The sequence below is a fragment of the Monodelphis domestica genome, chromosome 7 (genome assembly GCF_027887165.1).
Source record: "Monodelphis domestica isolate mMonDom1 chromosome 7, mMonDom1.pri, whole genome shotgun sequence".
NCBI lineage: Eukaryota > Metazoa > Chordata > Mammalia > Didelphimorphia > Didelphidae > Monodelphis > Monodelphis domestica.
In genome coordinates this window covers 98,181,902-98,203,091 of record NC_077233.1, presented here as the reverse complement: position 1 = coordinate 98,203,091, position 21,190 = coordinate 98,181,902, and positions in this window count along the sequence as shown.

Sequence of the window (21,190 nt, the reverse complement as noted above, 5' to 3'; positions counted from 1 at the left end):
TTTTGCTCCATCTGTGCAAATTCCACAATAAGAGGATCAACTGATCTGCTTTCCTGCAAAGTAGGATTTAATTAGGTTAAAATGTCTTCCCCAGTGGTATTACCTGAAGCAAAAAACAGCATATTCTCTTCTACCTCACCACTATTTTATTATAACACTAGATTTACTACAAATACCGTTACAATGACTAGATTAAAATTATCCCTTGTTTCATCTAAATGCAAAGCAGAAATGTCACTTAAAAAAATTTTTTTTACAATCACTGATTTAGCAACAGCATATATATCTGAAAAGGCTGGATACTGTTAGATTTGATAGTGTTAAACAGATATTTTCTCTAACTTCTTAAAGGAATCATCTCCAAATATACATTTGGTAATTGCTTTGGAACATGGCAAAATTTAATTTTCTGCAATATTTTTCTGCAACTTCCTCATTTTTCACAATTTGACAAGTTACTAAACATGAAGCTTTCAATGCTTTTTCTACTTTGTTGTTTATTAACAAAAATAAGTGAATCAAAATTGCATGTTTTCAAATCTTAATCTTTTCCACTTAAAAAACTCAATAGGAATATCCACAGAGCTTTCATGTTTTCATTATAAAGTTAACACAAAATAAGATTTTAAGCTGCTCTTTGCAAGAACGTGTCCAAAAAATTATACATTGTGATCTTAGACATTCATCATCATTTCTCTAAGAAGTGAAAAACAAACTTTAATGCACTCTATTATAATAGCTCCTTTTTCATACATAATTCAGGTTGTCTTAAACATCTTTGAATCCATGTCAGAATTGTGACCTATTGAATGACTTTTACTAATTTCCTGATTTCAGTCTGCTGAATTTGAATGAATATTTTGAGATTTCTTATTAACATGTTTCAATATTATTCCTCCTTGCCTCACCTTCCTCCCCACCCCCATCCCCACTTCTAACTTTTATCCAATGATACATCAGGGCTGTTACAATTTTTAAAGATTTCATAAAAATTTCACTTTTCTATTCAATACTCACTAAATACATAACAATACTGTATCAATACAATTGATATGAAGGTGCTTTTCTTCAAACAACTTTGTTCTTAACAACAGACAGGCATTGGGACATTATCTCAAAGACAAACATCATCATTGCCACAAACTTGAATTCTGAAATATATGATTACCTAAAGACCTGATGACAATGAATAGTTTCTTGTGATATAAAATATTTGTCATCAACTTTTTAGTTTGTAAGAAGTGGAACTGAGGAGAACTCCTGGGCTGATGATATGTAGGTTAGTTTATGTGAGCTGGTGAACTAACTCTCAGAGAAACTGTTTCCCTCTCTGGATAATGAGCTGATGGCTGCCCTCTATCTTAGGCTAGATCACTAATGGTGAGCTAGAACGGGTATCAGATTGTCACAGATGAGAGATCACTTCGGAAATTAGGATGTAAGGGTTGGCTAGGAAATTTGAGGTTACCTAGCTCTTCCCTAGATGATGACTTCCTCTGAACATATCTGCAGAGGGAAACCAGTGTCAGATGCCCCAAGATTTGACTTTACTTGGGGCTAAAGAAAGGTTTCCCTCCTAAAGATCCTCTCCCCAAACCCCCTTCACCTTTGAAGTATTATCTGACTGCATTTCATTATTAGTTCAAAGATGGTTTAATAAACAATTAGCAAGAGAATGATTGGGGAAAGAGGGAAGCAGGAGATCCCTAAGCTAAATGACCAGACTGGACTTAGAGTCCCCTGGCTTTGGCCAACAGCCAGGACCAGTCTGGAAACCAATTCTTCCTTCTCTCTTATGCTATACTGTTGGGAGCCGTCAAACCCACACTGTCTGACATGGTCACAGGTGGAAACTGAAGGCTGCAAAGTGGCCTCCAGAAAATATGAGACACCCACTCAGCCCCATTTTATGTGACTTCCCCCACTAACATCCCCTACTATTGGAATTGCTATGTTAATTGTTCTCTCCCTACTTTCAGAAAGAATAATATGAGAGCAAAACACTTGCAGGACTAATACATATATACCACTTTAATCCCCCCAGAATACCACCCCAAAGATCATATTTACAGAATTATAACCCAAAGGTTCATCTTTATACTTCTTAATAATCTTTCCCTAAATACTTTCTAATTGACAGGATGGCAATAATAATTTACACATTAATAGTACTCTAAGTTTTACAAATTACTTTCCTTATGACAGTCCTGGACAGTAGTGGATACTTTATCTCGCTTAGTCCTCATAGCAGTTCTGTGAGGCTGGTACCATTATTTCCTTTTCACAGATGAGTTTCAGAGAATTTAAGTGATTTAGGATCATAAGATAGGATCATAGATATAGAGATGGAAGGGTCTTTAGAAATCAGTCCAGCCTTCTCATTTGACTCATAAGAAATTTGATACCTAGAGTGCTTAAGTGACTTTACTTGGTTAAATAAATTCATCTCCAAACCCATCTGGCTTCCAGACTTCCCTTTTTCAGATACTTCTTAACCGTATGACTCTGGGCAAGTCACTTAATCCCAACTACCTAGCCCTTGCCATATTTCTTTTTTATAATATTTTGGAATTGATTCTAAGGCAGAAGGTAAGGATTTTTTTAAAAAGAAGCTAAAACTATAAGTTATTATTATTATTTCTAAACACTTACCTTCTGTCCTAGAATTGATATTGAGTGTCAGTTTAAGGGCAGAAGAGCATTGAAGGGATAGGCAATTGGAGTTCAGTGACTTGTCCAGGGTCATACAGCCAGGAAATATCTGAGGTCAGATTTGAAACCAGCATCTCCTATTTCTACTCCTGGCTCTCTCTACTGAGACACCTTGGCTCTATACCCCTCCAACCTCTTTTTTTTTTAATAGCGGGGGAAAATTAAGATTCAGGGAGATAAGATAACTAGCTCACAAATACATAATTAAGGAGTGGCATAGATTGGGCTTGAACTCGGGTCTTCCTGCCAAGCTTCTCCTGCCTTCTAGCATTCACATCCCCCTTTGCATTGCCAGTTCCCTCTCTGCAGCTATGATGACTGATGAGAACTCGGTGCATCTAGCTGCTCCCAGACACGTCTGCCACTTTGACATTTTCCCTCTATCTCTCTTCTCTTCATATCTTTTACTCTGAGAATAGTAATCAAATCAACACTACCATTGCTTTGGGAAAGATCTCACTCACCTTTCCTGTGTCTTCACCATTACATTGCTCTTACTTCCCAATGGGTTTCACCTCTCTCTATTAAAATATAAGTTTCTTGGGGCAGCTGGGGACCATAGTGGCTAGAGTGCCAAACCTTGTGTCTGGTAGACCTAGATTCAAATCTACTCTCAGATACTTTCTAGCTGTGTGACCCTGGGAAAGTCATTTAACTCCCATTACCTAGACTTTACCACTCTTCTGCCTTGGAACCAATACATAGTATGGATTCGAAGATGGATGGTAGGGTTAAAAAAAAAAAAAGAATATAAACTCCTTCAGGGCAGAGACTGTCTCCCCTTCAAATTTGTATTTCTAGTGCTTAGCAAGATGCCTGGCATTGAGTTAGGGCTTCATAAATGCTCCTTCACTCATTTATTCACTCATTCATTCATTCTGATTCGAAGACATTTTTTTTAAAATCATGTCACATTTGACTGCCTCAGCACTGATTTGAGACCCCTCTGATTACAAATAGATTTCTATGGACCTAATTCCAAAGAATGGGTGGGGAATGGAGAGGCTGAGGTTTGGGCATGTCCTTAGAACCCTGCAGATTTCATCAAACCCAGGAAGACATTTCAGAAAGGTTTCTTCACTGAAATTGGACATACATCACTGTGTCTCTGTCTTAATACTAGAATTAACAACTTATTGTCAGATAGGTCCAACATGACACATGAGAAGATTCTGACTGGCATGATGAGGGGAAATTCTGAAGCAAGTGAACCCTATCTCAGGCATGCCCAGGCTCCCAAATCTCTAGCTTGTTCTGAAGCTAGCCTTCTTTTCCTTGCTTCCATTTGTAAGCCAACCAAGCCAGTTGCCTCTCTTGTATCTACTTCTTGCTTTCAGCTGCCTCTCAACTAATCTCTGCTGGAGACAAAATAATAAATGGAAAGTATTTTGTGACCATAAAGTTCTAAGGCCAACTATATTGGCAGCCTCTTTTTGTATGGCCCGTGAGCTAAGGATGGATTTTATACCTTCAAATATGATCAAATTTTATTTTAAAACATAAACACTATTCTTAAGCTAAGGGCCATATAAAAATGGGCCACTGGCTCAATCTGGCCTGCAAAGTGGTAGTTTTCTGACTCTATTTCTAATGAAATATGAATTATAATTATCATTATTAAGAGAATTAAGAAGCTAAGGTGACGTTTTCTTATCCTTATTCTAAGGAAACACAAATGATGATGATGATGATTTTATTAAACCCTTACCTTCAGTCTTGGAATCAATACTGTGTATTGGCTCCAAGGCAGAAGAGTGGAAAGGGCTAGGCAATGGGGGTAAGTGACTTACCCAGGGTCACATAGCTGGGAAGTGTCTGAGGCTAGATTTGAACCTAAGACCTCCTGTCCATGATTTATGTGACTGAGGTATAATGGTAGAAATATCACAAGATTTAGAGGAAGAAGACCAACATTTGGGTCTGGATTCTGTCATTAGATTACTTAATCTTTGTGAATTAGGTAAATCTCTAATCTCACTGAGACTGTTAGCTCCTCTGTAAAACGAAGGGGTTGGATCAGGTAAATTCTAGGCTACTTTTTAGTTCTTCAATCTCTGATTCTGGTCTTTTCCTATACACCCAGGATAAGGTTAGGCTCCATCTTGAGGAATAGATCGCATTTCTAGGGGCTGATTCTAGCTTAAATTCTGGGGTAATGTATTTGCAAATGTCTTGGTTTCCTGAGTGGGTTCCTTGGTGAGTTGCAGATATCTGTGGCTTAACTAAATGTCCCAATCCTGGCAGATGTGTCCATTTCTTCTTTTTCCATCCACCCTAATTTTCCACATCTTCAGGCCAAAGGAACTAAGGGGAGAGGGTAACCAACACAGGTATTCCTGCAGATAGCTATAGGAAAAATAATGCTAATAGATTAAAGGTAATAATAAATATGATAATAAGTGCCATTTACACAGAACTTCAAGATTTGTGAAATAGTTTCCATATGATTTCATTTGAATATGGTAACAACTATCTGAGAAAGATATTGTAGATAGATGATGAAACCGAACCTCTGAGACATTAAATGACTTTTTCAGAGTCTCACAATAGTGACAGAACCCAGATCTTCCTGGCTCTAAGTCCTGTACACTACCCTTTACGTTGTTCTGCTTCTCTCTATACAATACAACAAATGATCACCTATAAATTTGGCACTGAGATGAGGAAAGTTACCTCCTCGCTTCCCTGACTATGCTCTATCACCATCCAAGTCCACCATCAACCTAAACTAACATGACAGCAACGGAAAGTAATGAATGCTGGAGGGGGTATGGCAAAGTTGGGACATTAATGCATTGCTGGTAGAGTTGTGAATTGATCCAACCATTCTGGAGGGCAATTTGGAACTATGCCCAAAGGGCGATAAAAGACTGTCTGTCCTTTGATCCAGTCATACCACTACTGTGTTTGTACCCCAAGGAAATAATAAGGAAAAAGACTTGTACAAGAATATTCATAGCTGCACTCTTTGTGGTGGCAAAAAATTGGAAAATGAGGGATGCCATTCAATTGGAGAATGGCTGAACAAATTGTGGTATATGTTGGTGATGGAATACTATTGTGCTCAAAGGAATAATAAAGTGGAGGAATTCCATGGGAACTGGAATTACTTCCAGGAATTGATGCAGAGCAACAGGAGCAGAACCAGGAGAAAATTATACACAGAGACTGATATACTGTGGTACAATCGAATGTAATGGACTTCTCCACTAGTGGCAGTGGAGTAATCCTGTACAATTCAGAGGGATCCAAGAGAAAGAACACTATCCACATTCAGAGGAAAAACTATGAGAACAGAAACATAGAAGAAAAACAACTGCTTGATTACATGGGTCAAGGGGGATATGATAGGGAATGTAGACTCCAAATGAATGATCATCCTAGTAGAAACATCAATAATGTAAAAATAGGTTTTGACCAAGGACACATGTAAAACCTAGTGGAATTGTGTGTCAGTTATGCAAAGGGATGGAGGTAGGGGAGGGGAAGAATATGATTCTTGTAACCAAGGTATAATGTTCTAAATTGGCTAATTAAATAAAAATTTCCAAAAAAAATTCATTACCCTAGGAAGATTCTCAAATGAAGTTATTAGCTACTAATATCTCAGTAAGTGAATTGTCCTAACAGAAGAATTTGTAGGAGTAATAAGATAGAAACGAAAACTCGGGAAGTGAAGATGAATGAGGAGGAAGAAAAAGGAGGGACAAAGTAGGGGACGGGGGAGGAGAAAAGTGGAGATATAGGAGACTAGGCCATTTAAGACATACTGCAAAAGAAATGTTAAAATTGCTTTTACATGTAATTGGGAAAAGATAAAATATTAGTTTTTTTAAAAAGACAAACTTTGCCTATGTCCTTATTTTGCTGAGGTGTGAGAGAAGATTTTGGAGAATCTAGACTGGAAGGGACCCCAGAGGTTACTTGGTTAAATCCTTACCTGACCAAAAGAATTTCTTTTCTAGGTATATTGGTACCAGAGATGCAGACAAAAACATGGTCCACAAACCCAATCAGGAGCCATTGAGTGGAGTCAGGCAATTGCCTATCTGAGGTAGGAGGCAACAGATAGGCTCACTTCCCAAAGAGCAGTTTGGGCCCTAGGTACCCCCTGTTATATACTTCCTTCAGTGTGTTCTTGGCCACTGAGCCATTTGTGAAATCACCAAAGGATCATAGCATTTAAAAATGCCAGAGATCTTAATGATCCTTTAATTTTACAGATGAAGAAACTAAGGTACAGAGGAATCAATTGACTTGTGGAAGGTCACACAAGTGGTACAAGACAAAATTTGAATTCAATCCCAGAGCCTCTCACTCTTAATCTAGCACTCTTTCCACCAAACAATGTTGCCCAGGCATCTTATGATTTGAGGGGTTGTTAATGTAGCATCTTTGATTTACTCTTCCTCAGAGTCCTCTGACTCTGAAGACTATCCCAAGTTTTCTTGGAAGGCAGAACATCTGAGTCCTTGGGAGGGGGGTGGTGGTAAAATTCTTCTCCCTGCAGCCCTCCCCAATTTTAATCCTTAGGGAAGCTCCTGTGGATTCATCTTCTGGATCAGGACTGAAAGCCTTGAGGGGTTTAGCACTGGGATCCTGACCTCTGTTCCCAGAGCAAGATGACTAAAAATCTGACTCTTTGCTGTAGTCATTGAACCTCTTCTAAGTCGAATTGACTCAGGCTCTTAGAAAACAGGATTCCCTGCATAAAGGAGCACCTGGGACTTATCTGTAAAATGGAGACAGTAATAGCCCTACTTCCCAGGGTTATGAGGCTAAAATGAGATAATATATGTAAGGCACCTGGGGGTGGACCACATAGTTCTCACCAGCACCACCAGCCTCAGCTACAAGAAGAATTTGACAGTTTCACCTCTAGTGATGAATAGATACATCTTGTCACATCCTGACCCAGGCTGATTTCTAACCCCTTCCTACCTCTACCTCCTCATCCCCATTGCCATATTCTTCCACTCTGGCCCCCAATCAAGCTTTGCTTTTAGGAAAAGTCCCAAGAAACACAATTACAGTGAGATGTTGATGGTTGATAACAGTTTAGTGTGCAGCTCCATGTAGGGAAATTCATATTAACAGGAGACAAAGCCTTATGCTAAAAAATGGGGATCAAATATTAAAATTTCAGACAGCAGCTTAAGGTATTAGAAGAGTTGAGGGCAGGCACCTTCCTTTTCAGTACACAACTTATAGTCATCTGTGAGGGTGCCCCTAATTAGTATAGTCTGAGAGCTTCTCTTTCTCTCTTTTTCTCATGGTCTTCTCTCTTGCTTTCTCTGTTTTTGTTTGTTTTTCTTTTTTTTCTCTGTCCTTGTCTCTTTGTCTTTTGTCTCTCTGTCTTCCTCACACAAGTCCCTTTTGACTGCAGGTTGTGGAATCAGGGAAGATAGAGAAGGAAGAGTTGGTCCAATCAAAACTGATTAGTACATCCAATTAGGCCATACACCTGCAACTTTTTGTTGTAGTGAAAGATTTTGTAGGTGAAATCAAGATCTTGACAAACACATTGCCCCACAATAGATGGTGAACCCACAATTGAGGATGGCACCACATCCCTTACAACCCCCCAAATCAGCAACTGGGCTCAAAATCCTGTTCCAGAGACGGTCCTAGGGACCTCTTTTGGATCACGGCTTGTCTACCTTCTCTCTCAGGCGAAGAACCAGAATAGGTCCTAGTGGCTTGGTTCAAAATTGATTGAATGTAGGCCAGCCTTTCAAGGGGACCTTTCCAAAGGTTTCATTATTCATACCAAATTAGGACATTAGAGCCAGATCCTGGTTCTGAGACCAACTTGCTCTATGCTCTTTGGTAAGTCCTCTGACTCTGGGTTTCCTTATTTACTTAATAACTACATTTACATAGTGCTTTCCATTTTTTTTAGTAAAGCAATCTTTTCTCTCCCATCTTCCTCACCATTTACGAAAATAAAAAACTTTCTAGCAAATATACATGGCCAATCAAAAAATATTCCTGCATTGGCAATGTATCCAAAATATATTTGTCTCCTTTTGAAACCTGAGTTCATTACCTCTCTGTCAGGAGATGGGTAGCATGTTTCATCATGGATTCTAAAGAATCAGGATGGATCATTATGTTGATCAGATTCTTTAATGAAGGCTTTCATAGTAGTTTCTATAGAGGGCTTGACTGTTTTGAAGTGCTTTATATTCACTTAGTGATTAACATTGTTATAAAATTGTAGGATTTACAAATCTCCTTCCTCACAATATTCTTGTGAATTTTTGGGCTAAATATTGTAGCCCAAGCTCTGAAGCTCATTGGTATGGGAAACTTTCCTCATCAATGAAGGCCAATGATCTGAGCCTGCAGGAGAGGCAGGGTGGAGTTGTTTGAATTTTTCTAATATCCAGAACTAAGAGGGAAATATGTGGAATTTCAACCTCCCTTTAGAGCCCTGACGGGAGAAAGACTAGGAAGAAGCCAACATGGAGAACTTTGATCATATCCCTGTTCTCAACTTGCTACACTAAGAGATTTGGGGGATTTCCCAAAACTCTCTCCTGGTTGAGTTGAATTACTTTCCTCCCAATTGGAGAGCTCCTTCAATCTGTATTATCTGATATATATTTTCTTATGTATACTTTCTCTGATTTCTGTCATGCTATTGATTTAGATAAATAGATTTCTTGGGTATTTGTCATATTTTGTATTGATGTCAGGGAAATTAATTTAATTGGTGCTATATTTTAAACCTCCCCTTCCATTTTAGAATCAATACTTGTCCAAAGCAGAAGAGTGGTAAGGGCTAGGCCATTGGAGTTAAGTGACTTGCCCAAAGTCACACAGCTAGAAAGAGGGAAATTCTTTTGCATTCTGTATCATTTGAAATTTAAGATGAATATGTAACATAGCTTTTATCTCCAAATTTTCCCTCTCTCTAATCTAACCAAGTTCAGAAAGAACATTTCCACAGTCCTAGAAATGTCCTTGCATTCCTTGCTTCTAACATTGGGATAATTAAGTTTGAGAATGTAAGTCACACTCTTTCCTGTAAACAGAACTGGCTTCAACCAAGTATATTTAGGGATGGCATGGTCATGTAACATAAAAGGAGGTCTGCAGGCCCAGCAACAGATTTATAAGCATTCATTGAGGGGGGATGTGTATATATATATATATATATATATATATATATATATATACACACACACACACATACATACATGTACATATATACATTCATATATGTATATATACATATATATATATATATATATATATATAGAGAGAGAGAGAGAGAGAGAGAGAGATTTTAGCTTTACTAATTTAAGATAAGATCAGGTCCCATATTTCAGCTCAGTATGGTCCCCTCCATGCTGTGCTGCCACTTTCTAAGGCCAAGCCCAAGGAATCAGCCTGTTCAAGAGCAGAAGTAATGAGATTTCTCTCCTTCCTCCTCCCCAAGTTCCCATTTTACACTTCACCAGCTCTTCCTGGATGATGTTGCACATTGATATTCACCCTGACACTGGTGCCAGAGCTAAACTCTGTACTTGAGGTCAGTGTCCCCTAAATAATTTGCTTCACACAATCATAACCTTGCTTTCTTCCATTAGGATAAACCATTGGGGTCAAAAGTCAACCAGATCTAACTTAATTTCTCCATCTACAACAGTAGGGACATTAGAACATTGTAATCATGTATGAGATTGTTTCCCCTCTTCATTAGGTATTGTGACTGCAAAAATGTGGTCTTCAAGACTTTGAATTGCCAAAACTGTAAAGGTAATTTTTTAGTGTCTAGATTTAAAGAAAAAATAAATGGTCACCATGGGGAAATTCCCCAAATATTGAAAATACCCGTCAGCTGGGTTTTATGGAGATTTTAATTAATACAAATGAAGGAATTAAAGAAAGGGAGAGAGAGAGAGGCAGAGGAAATAGTAGGAAAGGACCTAGGCCTTTGGGCTAGGCCTGAGCTTTAAGAGAGACTAGTCAGTCCTTAATCACTCACCAAAAGATCCTTACAAGCAAGCTCTAGTGTTCAGAGAGACCAACTCCTATTCAGCTTCCAAAGCTGAACTAACTCTAGAGGCCTCAAGCTCCTTCCTTTTAAAGAAAATTTTCTCTTGTGTCACCTCCCCTAAATTTTCACATCTACCAATCACAGTAGACACTTTTCCTAGGACTGCCCATTCTTAGTTCTCACTCTTTAGTTCTCACCTTCTCTGGGTATATTATATCTTCTGAGTACTTCACACCTCTTTGCTAAACTGGCCCTTTGTAAGTTGCTTGACCTTTTAGTGATTAATTTGACCTTCATAGGTACTTAGCACCCTTTTGTATTAGATCTAAAAATAGACCACCTAGCTTAAGGGCTTTTGCCTCACTATAAGTATGAGTTGGGGACTTTTTCTCATTGTTCCATCAGGAGTTTATGACGTTATCTTCCCCTAAAGTATGCCTAAGTATGGGTAAAGTAATGTTAGAGTTCCCAATACATTCCTGATCAAGTACTTCCATTGTTTAAATGGGGAATAGACCTAACCAAATGTTTTAAGGTACAGTCTGAGAAGTTTTAAGATTCACAGTATCCACTAATTAGAGATGGCAAGCACCGAAGTTGGAGAAAGAATTCTCATTTTTTTAAGGTAGCTTAGATAAAGTTTGCAAAGCCACATTTCTCTGGTCACCCCCCCCCAACTTTGAGAAAACTTTGAACTCTCTTCGGAGCTCCTACTTGATCCTGCCTGCCTCCTTGCCTCTCTGCCTGGGAGGTACTTTTGTACCTTAATTCTGCCACTCCTAATCCTCCTCCTACTGCTGCTACTACTGCTGCAAGGTTTTAGAAGCACATTTTTTTCCTGTGGAGGGTGAAGTATAATTATCTCTTCCCCCTGAATCCCCTGAATTTGGGATTCATCTATACTATGTTCAACAAGGAATCCTCCTTCACTATGGGAGATCCCAAAGGTGTAACAAAAGGAAACTAAATGGATAGGGAAGGAACTTTAAAGAGTCTGGAAGTGAAATTTTTAGCCCTTTCAGACTCCATTGTTTTATAAAAGTCTCTGTATCTTATTGTATTTTGCTGATTGTTTGCTTTACAATTTAATTTTGTTGCTTTAAGTTAATATATTAATCTGATCAATACTATTTTATTACACTGAATCATTTGAAATCTACTGTGTTTAGGCTATTATATTCTGTTACATTATTTTTATGTGTGCCTTTCTCCTATAACTTATACTGAAAAAATTATCATTGTACAAGCCCATAGTCATCTTGCACAAACTCTCTTCAGTAGCAAAACCATAACTCTTTATGTATGCTAGATTTGTCACCTGATCCACTGAGGTCACATGTTGCTTATACAGCCTTTTCTTCCATTTTGCCTTTGTTAAATTGTCACATAGATGATGGATGCACTCCATCAACGTGGGATTAACAACCTTTGGAGAATTTAATGACTTAAGAATTTAAGTTGATTTTAAGGGGTCTTCAGAAGTGATTTTTTAAATATTTAGTAGCATCCACTACCTCTGATCATTTTGTCTGCCTCTGAGTTGTTTTTAACAAGAGGTAAGGGTCTATTTAGTAGCTGAAGTGAAGTGCTATAGCATTATTATATCCCCCACCTCCACTTTAAAAAAAATTAATGGATGGAGCTGGGAAGTTGTTCCTAGGGTGTGGTACCCCCCATTTTGTAACTCTTCAGCTTAATCTAAACTTCCACCAGAACGATCTAGATTCTTGGTGACGTTTTAGACCAAAAAAGGTTTTCATCAGCAGTACAGAGGTTTGCTTTTTTTTTTCTGGGCTCCTCTGCCAAATTTTGGAATGATGGCAGTAATAGACTTTGTTAAAAATATCTCAGCCAAGGCTGAAAGATTTGCTATACCTGAAAAACTTGTGACAAATATCCATTAGCTTCTAAGGTGTTTTTTTTTTAATGTCACAACAACTCGTGTGAATCTTATATGATAATGGATTTGCTTGATATTGTCATCAACTGGGCTATGTGAATTTTGGGTATTTTGGTACTTTCTTTGAATATGTAGTACTTACTGTACCACAGTTTTACAAAGCTGTTTCTTTGTAAAAAATCATTTGCACTCACATCATGGATCATGGCCAAATTAAAAAAATAAATGGATCTCATTTTTAGGTGAGAAACCTTTGTATTTTACCTCTCCTTGGCTGACACAATGTGTCACTGATTGTAAACTATAGTTTTGATTTTTAAAACATTTTATTATAGTTTTCCCTTGTATTGCAATATAGTATTTGAGTTTTTATTTTTTCCCTCTCCTTTTTTGAACTTAAAGCACATATTATCAGTATTAAGAAGTTTTTTATTTTGCACTAGTATAAGTTTAAAATTTAAAATGTCCATTAACTTTAATGTCGATGCATACCCCAAAGTTTTAGACTATAGAAACCTGCCATTCATTGTTTAAAAATTATGGGACTTTGCTTAATGATTATGTCTGATTCCAGGACAAGATAATACAAAAAGATCCACCACACAATGCCAAAGAAGCACAAAGTTTACCTGCATAGTGCCAATCAAGCACAATCATTGGGATGGATGAACTTTTGAGCCAAGACAAGAGGACTTGAACTTGTTTGGTGTTTGGGGTTTGAGGTTGTGACTTTTTTGACATATGTCTGAGGCAGGTCTTTTCACAAATTCTAACAAGCACCTCACTTTGGATGCCATCCTGGCTCTAGTATCCCTGAGAGAAAAGGTAAAATCAGACCAAAAAATGCTATTTCCCAATTTACTACTGAAATCTAGTACCTTTTCTGTCTTTCATAGTGTGGTAAACTTTCTATAGTCCTGGCTACTGATTGGGTAAGATCAAAATTGCTTAAATCATTTCAATTGGGCCCTGATTAAAGGATCTGTTATAGGTTTATTTTTCCATACTTAGAATTTTTGCACATAAGACTTTGATATTTTATATTTCATTCACAAATTATTTTTTCTCTTTTATTTGGATTTTTTGAAGTTTTTATTTCTCTTGCTAGTTGATTCATATACCTCATAACTCAGCCATGCATCCCTGTGTGATCCCTGTGTTTTTCACTATCCTCTTCAGCACGGAATGTGTAATTATGCTATAATGAAAAGTTTAAACTCTTTTGAGAGTAATTTCAGGATAAGAAACTTGCTACCTCTCTGAATCCAGAAAGTAAACTGTCTGGAGAAGGTGTTAGGAAGATGCCTTCAGAAACCACACACTGCACTAGAAGATCCACAGTGAACTTTGGGATGTGGTGATTTAAACTGTGGGGGGTTGGATGCATTTCTATTCTATGCATATTCTTATGCCAAAGGGACTGTCCCCTAATTGGCTTTTTGTCAATGCACCTAGCAATCATTGGTTTTGTTCTCTTTTCCTTTTATCCCCAAATTATTATAATTTAAAAGTTGGTTATATCTACAAGATCCATTGGAGAAACTAGTCTTCCAAGGGATCTGAGGGGTGAATGTGTAATTGGAAATCTTATACCTTTGTAAGGAGTAAATTTATGGTAGGACTGAATATATATTTTAGTTGGTCACCAGAGATTTAAATTCTAAATCCCAATGAAATACTCAAGTCAGAATGGAAGTTTATGGTGGTTTATTTACAACAGAAGGAAGAAATTAAGAATGAGAGAAAGAGAGAAAAAGGAAAATATCTCCTTCGGCCTATCTGAGGCACTGATTCTTTTACTTATCTTACTTGAGATTCAGGGGAGAAATTCATTTCCCTACAACAACCCTTTGCCATTTGGGTCTGCCCAGTTTGGGATTCCTAAAACCCAAGTTCTCCCTCACTATGGGAGATACCACAGTACTGACAAAAGGAATCTCATTGGATAAAGAACTGAACTTTAAAAAGACTGGAGGTGAAATTGTCAAGACTTTTTAGACTCCAATGTTTTATAAAAGCCTCTGTATTTTTTTTGCTAATTGTTTTAAGATTTAATTTTGTGTTTTTAAGTTCATATATTAATGTATTCAATACTTTTGTTACCCTGAATCAGTTTAATGTATTGTGTTTTAACTATTCGATATATTCTGTTACCTTTCCCCTATAACTATACTGAACAAAATATTTTAAAGCCCATTAAGTTTTTTCTTCCATTTTGCATTTGTTAAGTGTCACATAGATGATGGATGAACTCAACCTGGCTAACAACTTTGGAGAATTTAATGAGCTAAGAATTTCAATGGTAATTCTAAGAGGTCTTCAGAAATCATTTTAGTAACTAGTAGTTTCTGAATGGATAACACACACACACACACACATACACACACACACACACACACACACACACACACACACACACACACATATATATATATAATAAAGAATGTTGTATTAAAGGTAGAGAAACAAAGAAATGTTCCTACCAAGGTGTTTCTATGAATCAGGAAGCCAGAAAAAAGAGCTCATGCAAAACTCTTCAGTTTAATTTATTTCCAACAGAACAATCTATATTTCTTGGTGATGTTCTAGACCAAGATAAGTTTTACTTTGTATAAAAATATATTTGCCAAGGTTAAAAGATTTCCTATGTTTGTAAAAATTGTGACAAATATCCATCAGTTCATAGGTTCTTTTATGTCATACAGCAACTTATGTGAAATACGATAGTGGATTTGTTTGCTATTGTAATTAAATAGGCTATTATAACTTTGGGGACTTTGATACTTTTTGAATGTGCATTACATCCTGTACTACTGTTCTTTATAAAAAACTGTTAATTTGTGAAAATCATTTGCTTTGCACTCACAGTGGACCACGGCCAGGTTTGAAGAAGAAATGGATCTCATTTTTTGGTGAGAAACCATTGTATTCTACTTTTCCTTAGCTGACATAGTGCCGTCAATGATTATAAGCTATATATTTTTTATTTTTAAAACTCTTTTATTATTGTTTTTGCTTATATATGCGATATACTATTTCAGTTTTTTCTCCCTTTTTTCCATTTGAAGCACATCCTCAGTATTGAGAAAATTTTCTTGAACTTTTTTTGATTTTGTGGTAATATAAGTTTAAAATATATTTACTATAATGTCAATCCATACCCCAAAAGCTTTAGACTATAAAAATGATGCCATTGCTTGTTTAAAAAAAATTATGGGACTTTGCTTAATGATTCTGTCTGATTCCAGGACAAGAGAATACAAAAAGAATCGTTGCACAGTGCCAAAGAAGCACAAAGTTAATCTGCATACTACAAATCAAGCACAAGATCAGAGATCAAACAACCCTGATGGGATTGATGAAAATTTTAAGCCATGACAGGAGGACTTGAACTTGTTTGGGGTTTGGGGTTTGAGGTTGTGGTTTTTTTTTGACATATGTCAGAGGCAGGTCTTCCTTGTTCCACATTCTACTAAGTATCTCAAATTTGGCTCCTACCTGGCTCCTATAATCTAGTCCCTTTTCTGTCTTTTATGGTGTGGCAAACTTTCTATAGTCCTGGCTACTAACTGGGTAAAATTAAATCACTTTAATTGGGCCCTGATTCAAGGACCTGTTATAGATTTGTTTTTCCTTTACTTAGAATTTTTACACAAAAGACTTCGATAATTTATATTTCATCAGAAATTATTTTCAATATGCATTTAATTTTTTAAATTTCTCTTACCAATTGATTCATATATCTCATAACTCAGGCATGCATCCTTAAGTGATTCCTGTGTTTTTTAATCACCCTCTTCAGGGGGGTATGTTTAATCATTATTATTTTAAATTACAAAGTTTAAATTCCTTTTGAGAAAAATTTAGCTTAAGAAACATGCTACCTCTATGAATCCAGAAAGTGAACTTTTTGGAGAATACACCATGAATATGCCTCCACAGACCACAACCATCCCCTCATTTTCCAATATTTTGCTGCCACAAAGAGCACAGCTATGATGGGCAATTTTCTTAAAGAATTCTTGAAATGTGATGCCTAGGCTCTTTTTTTGGGGTCATGGCACTGTCAACTTAGAAAAACACAGAACCACTAAAGTAGTCATAGAACCAAATCATTAATCAGGAACGAGACAGGTTCTTAATATTTGGCTGCTACACAGAACCATGCACTAAATACCACACAGATCAGATTCAAAACTCTGAGTCTCTAGGGACAGTGTCTCTGAGAGAATTCTCCAAAGATGATTCTGCAAAGAATAATAGAATTTGGAGACTTATATACCTTTGGGGAAATTAATCGTAGCAAACATACACTGACAGTTTACAAGCAGCCCTGAGAAAGAGGGTATAGGCAGAGGCTGGGGTACCAGGGAGTGGTCTACTACAATGGATATGAAAGGATGGCTAAAGGCAGTTGCTAGTCTTCCTGGGAATGGATCTCTGATACAATAAGGGAAACTTCTAAGCCAAAAAGAGTGATTGAGGATTTGAGCATTTCTATCACTTCTATTCGGGACACTTAATGGACTCTCTGTGATTCCTTGTTCAGTCTAAGACAAAGTCAGTGTGGGATTTTCCCTAAAGGCAAGTTCCCAAGGGACAAAGGCAAATTTGGACTTTCCAGAACTCAAGTTGGCAGTACTTAGGTAGTACAATGATTATTAAAATTTTCTTCTTGATCTGTTTTCTAAGTTAGTTGTTTTTGCTATGAGATTCATTAGTTCCGCCCCCCCCCCCCCCACACACACACATACACCTTTTTCTTTTTGTCCTTTCACTTTGCTTTAATTGTTGTTCAGTTGTTTTAGGTGTGTCTGACTCTTAATGACCCTATTTGGGGTTTTCTTGTCAAAGATACTGGAGTGTTTTGAATTTCCTTTATCAGCTCATTTTTACATATGAGGAAACTGAGACAAATAGGGTTTAAGGACTTGCCCCAGGCCACAAAGCTAGTAAGTCCCTGAGGCTAGATTTGAATTTAGGTCTTTCTGTGCCCAGTGATCTATCCATTGCTGCCTGGTCATTAGTATTTTCCTTCTAATCTGAGGGAGCTGGATTAGATGATTTTTATTTATTTATTTAAACATTATCTTATTTGGTCATTTCCAAACATTATTCATTGGAAGATCATTTTCTTTCTTCCTTCCCCCCTCCCACCACCTCTCCCATAGCCCTAGATGATTTTTAAAATTCCCTTTCTGCTCAAAATCCTAATATCCTATAACCTTAAGTCTAAATTTTCTATATGACAGTTCTTTAAATCCTTGAATACAATCTCCCACTGTCTTCTTATTTTCCAGGCTGACCATGCCTATCTCTTTCAGCTGATCCTGATTTAGTATGATCTCTAGTCTCTCTGCCTATGGTTTACCTCTTCTGGACATGCTTTGATTTGACCATGTTCCTCTTAAAATGTGTCACCTTAAATTGAACCCAAATACTCTTGTTTTTTAATTGACTAGGACAGAGACAATGGAGCTATTGCCTATATCCCTTGTTTTAAGTATTAGTCCTACAGAATGAAAGTTTGAATACCAAAAGAACCCTTAGGTGATGAATGTGGCATGAACCTGAAGAGTCAAACAAAGGAAAGGTAGGTGAACTGTGGAGGTATAGGACTGAGGAGACAACCATGTCCTGCAAAATTTTCCCCAGGATTGAAATACTGAAGTATCTCATGTGCCATGTTGAGGTTGTCTGGAAAAAAGTTGCTGATCTCAAGTTTTCTATGGTTTTTGCTTTTTTAATTCAGGACAATAGGAAAACTCTTGCCTTCAAAAAGGACATTATCTGAAAATATGGTTAATTAACTTTATGTCTGTGTCTGAAGGAGCCTGAAAGATGCCAGGCAGAGACTCTCATTTATCCTGAAACTTGGGTCTAATTTATCTCTGAAGTCTTATTATACATTAATTCCCTTCACACACGTAATATTCCAGCAAAAGTGGCTATCTTATTGTTCCTCATAAATGGGACTCAATCTCTTGTCTGTACTTTTACAGTCTTTCCCGCATGTCTAGAAAATCCTCTCTCCTTACCTATTCCTTCTAGAATTCCTAGTTTCCTTTAAGGACCAGCTCAAAAACCATCTTCCACATCAATGGTATCAATCTCAAATAGAAAGGGATCCCTACTGACTATGTATTGTCTTAGAAAATCACAAATTAACATTATTTACACTGTATTATATTTTACATCTGCCTTAGATTGATATTAAGTATCAGTACTAAGGCAGAAAATCTATAAAGGCTAGGCAACAGGGGTTAGGTGACTTGCCCAGGATCACACAGATTGGAAATACTTAAATTCAAATTTGTACCTAGGATCTCTTCGTTCTAAGCCTGCCTCTCTATTCATAGAGTCATCTAGCTGCCTCTGTTGTATTTTATTTTTATTTGTTTTTTTAAACATTTCTCAATTATACTTTAATCTCATTCAGATTGAACTCAGAATTTTGCTGGCCACTTGTTGTTGGCTCTTTCTGATACATCCTCCAAATGCCAGTGACTTTCTCCCAAATCATCTTGTATCAATTTTGCACATACCTATCCATCTATGAATAGTTTATGTCCTCTGGCTAGACCGTAAGCCTCTAGAGGATAAAGACTTTTATTTTTTTAACATTGCTTTCTCCAGGACCTAGCATAGTACCTGGCATATAATAGAAACTTCATAATACTTATCAATTGATTGATTCCATCTGAATTCATCCCTTGGACTTAGGTCAGTAGGAAATCTCTCTGTAGTCATAGGGATTCATAGACCTGAGAAAGACAACTGTGATTTCATGGAAAGAGCACTAGTCTTGGTGTCAGAAAACCTTTGGTTCCTACTGTCCATTTAGTAGTTGTATGACTGTGGGTAGGTCGTCTTACTAGTCTGAGCATGATTTTCATAAAATGAGAGACTTGTTTGTAATGGATTATCAATTCGGTGCACTTAATAGAATTTCAAAAGTTCCTTCCCTGTTATGCAATCTGGGAATTTTGGACCCTTCTTTATATCACCTTCTAATGCTAGCAAAGGAGACCATTAATGGGGCTAAGAGGTTAGAGGAGAACCATGAGAGATTCATGGAAGCTCTGAAGATTGGATTTAGGTATCTCCTGATTTGTAACAATGAAGGTGCTTAGCCTAACAAATTCAGGGATGTCTTAGGATCTTAGCATTATTCCACCTTACTTTGTCTAACAAAATATGGAATGTCTGTACCATGCTTGAAGATTGAGTGTTTAGGCAGATGGCTTTTGATAGAGAAATCGACATGCTTTTTGGACATCCACCTATACAGGCTAAGCCTTTCTCCCCTGTATATACATCACTATTAGGGGGAGATAATACTATTGCTTCCTATATACAGGAATTACAGCACAAACTGCGTGAACTCCATGAACCTGGAGGGGCAGTACAAACCGGAACACTAGACTTTTCTCTTCATGACCTGAACCTTGGATACAAGGTGTATATTAAGAATTCCCAACATATTAGAGCAACTCAGCCTTCCTGGGAAGGGCCATTCCAAATATTGTTAACTACTCCAACATCTATAAAAATTGGAGAGAAGGACTCCTGGATTCATTTGCTCACATGTAAAGAGAGCATCTCCTATTGAAATTGATTAACTGTATCCTATACATGCATTGGAGATAATAATCCATTGAAGAGTGGATGCTGCTTTTTTAACATATTGAATTCCTGAATTTTTTTTTGAAGAAGAAAGAAGAAGAAGAAAGAAGAAGAAGAAGAAGAAGAAGAAGAAGAAGAAGAAGAAGAAGAAGAAGAAGAAGAAGAAGAAGAAGAAGAAGAGAAGAAGAAGAAGAAGAAGAAGAGAAGAAAGAAGAAAGAAGAAGAAGAAGAAAGAAGAAGAAGAAAGAAGAAAGAAGAAGAAGAAGAAGAAGAAGAAGAAGAAGAAGAAGAAGAAGATGAAGAAGAAGAAGAAGAAGAAGAAGAAGAAGAAGAAGAAGAAGAAGAAGAAGAAGAAGAAGAAGAAGAAGAAGAAGAAGAAGAAGAAGAAGAAGAAGAAGAAGAAGAAGAAGAAGAAGAAGAAGAAGAAGAAGAAGAAGAAGAAGAAGAAGAAGAAGAAGAAGAAGAAGAAGAAGAAGAAGAAGGAGGAGGAGGAGGAGGAGGAGGAGGAGGAGGAGGAGGTGGAGGAGGAGGAGGAGGAGGAGGAGGAGGAGGAGGAGGAGGAGGAGGAGGAGGAGGAGGAGAAGGAGAAGAAGAAGAAGAAGAAGAAGAAGAAGAAGAAGAAGAAGAAGAAGAAGAAGAAGAAGAAGAAGAAGAAGAAGAAGAAGAAGAAGAAGAAGAAGAAGAAGAAGAAGAAGAAGAAGAAGAAGAAGAAGAAGAAGAAGAAGAAGAAGAAGAAGAAGAAGAAGAAGAAGAAGAAGAAGAAGAAGAAGAAGAAGAAGAAGAAGAAGAAGAAGAAGAAGAAGAAGAAGAAGAAGAAGAAGAAGAAGAAGAAGAAGAAGAAGAAGAAGAAGAAGAAGAAGAAGAAGAAGAAGAAGAAGAAGAAGAAGAAGAAGAAGAAGAAGAAGAAGAAGAAGAAAGAAGAAGAAGAAACCAATCCAGGTATG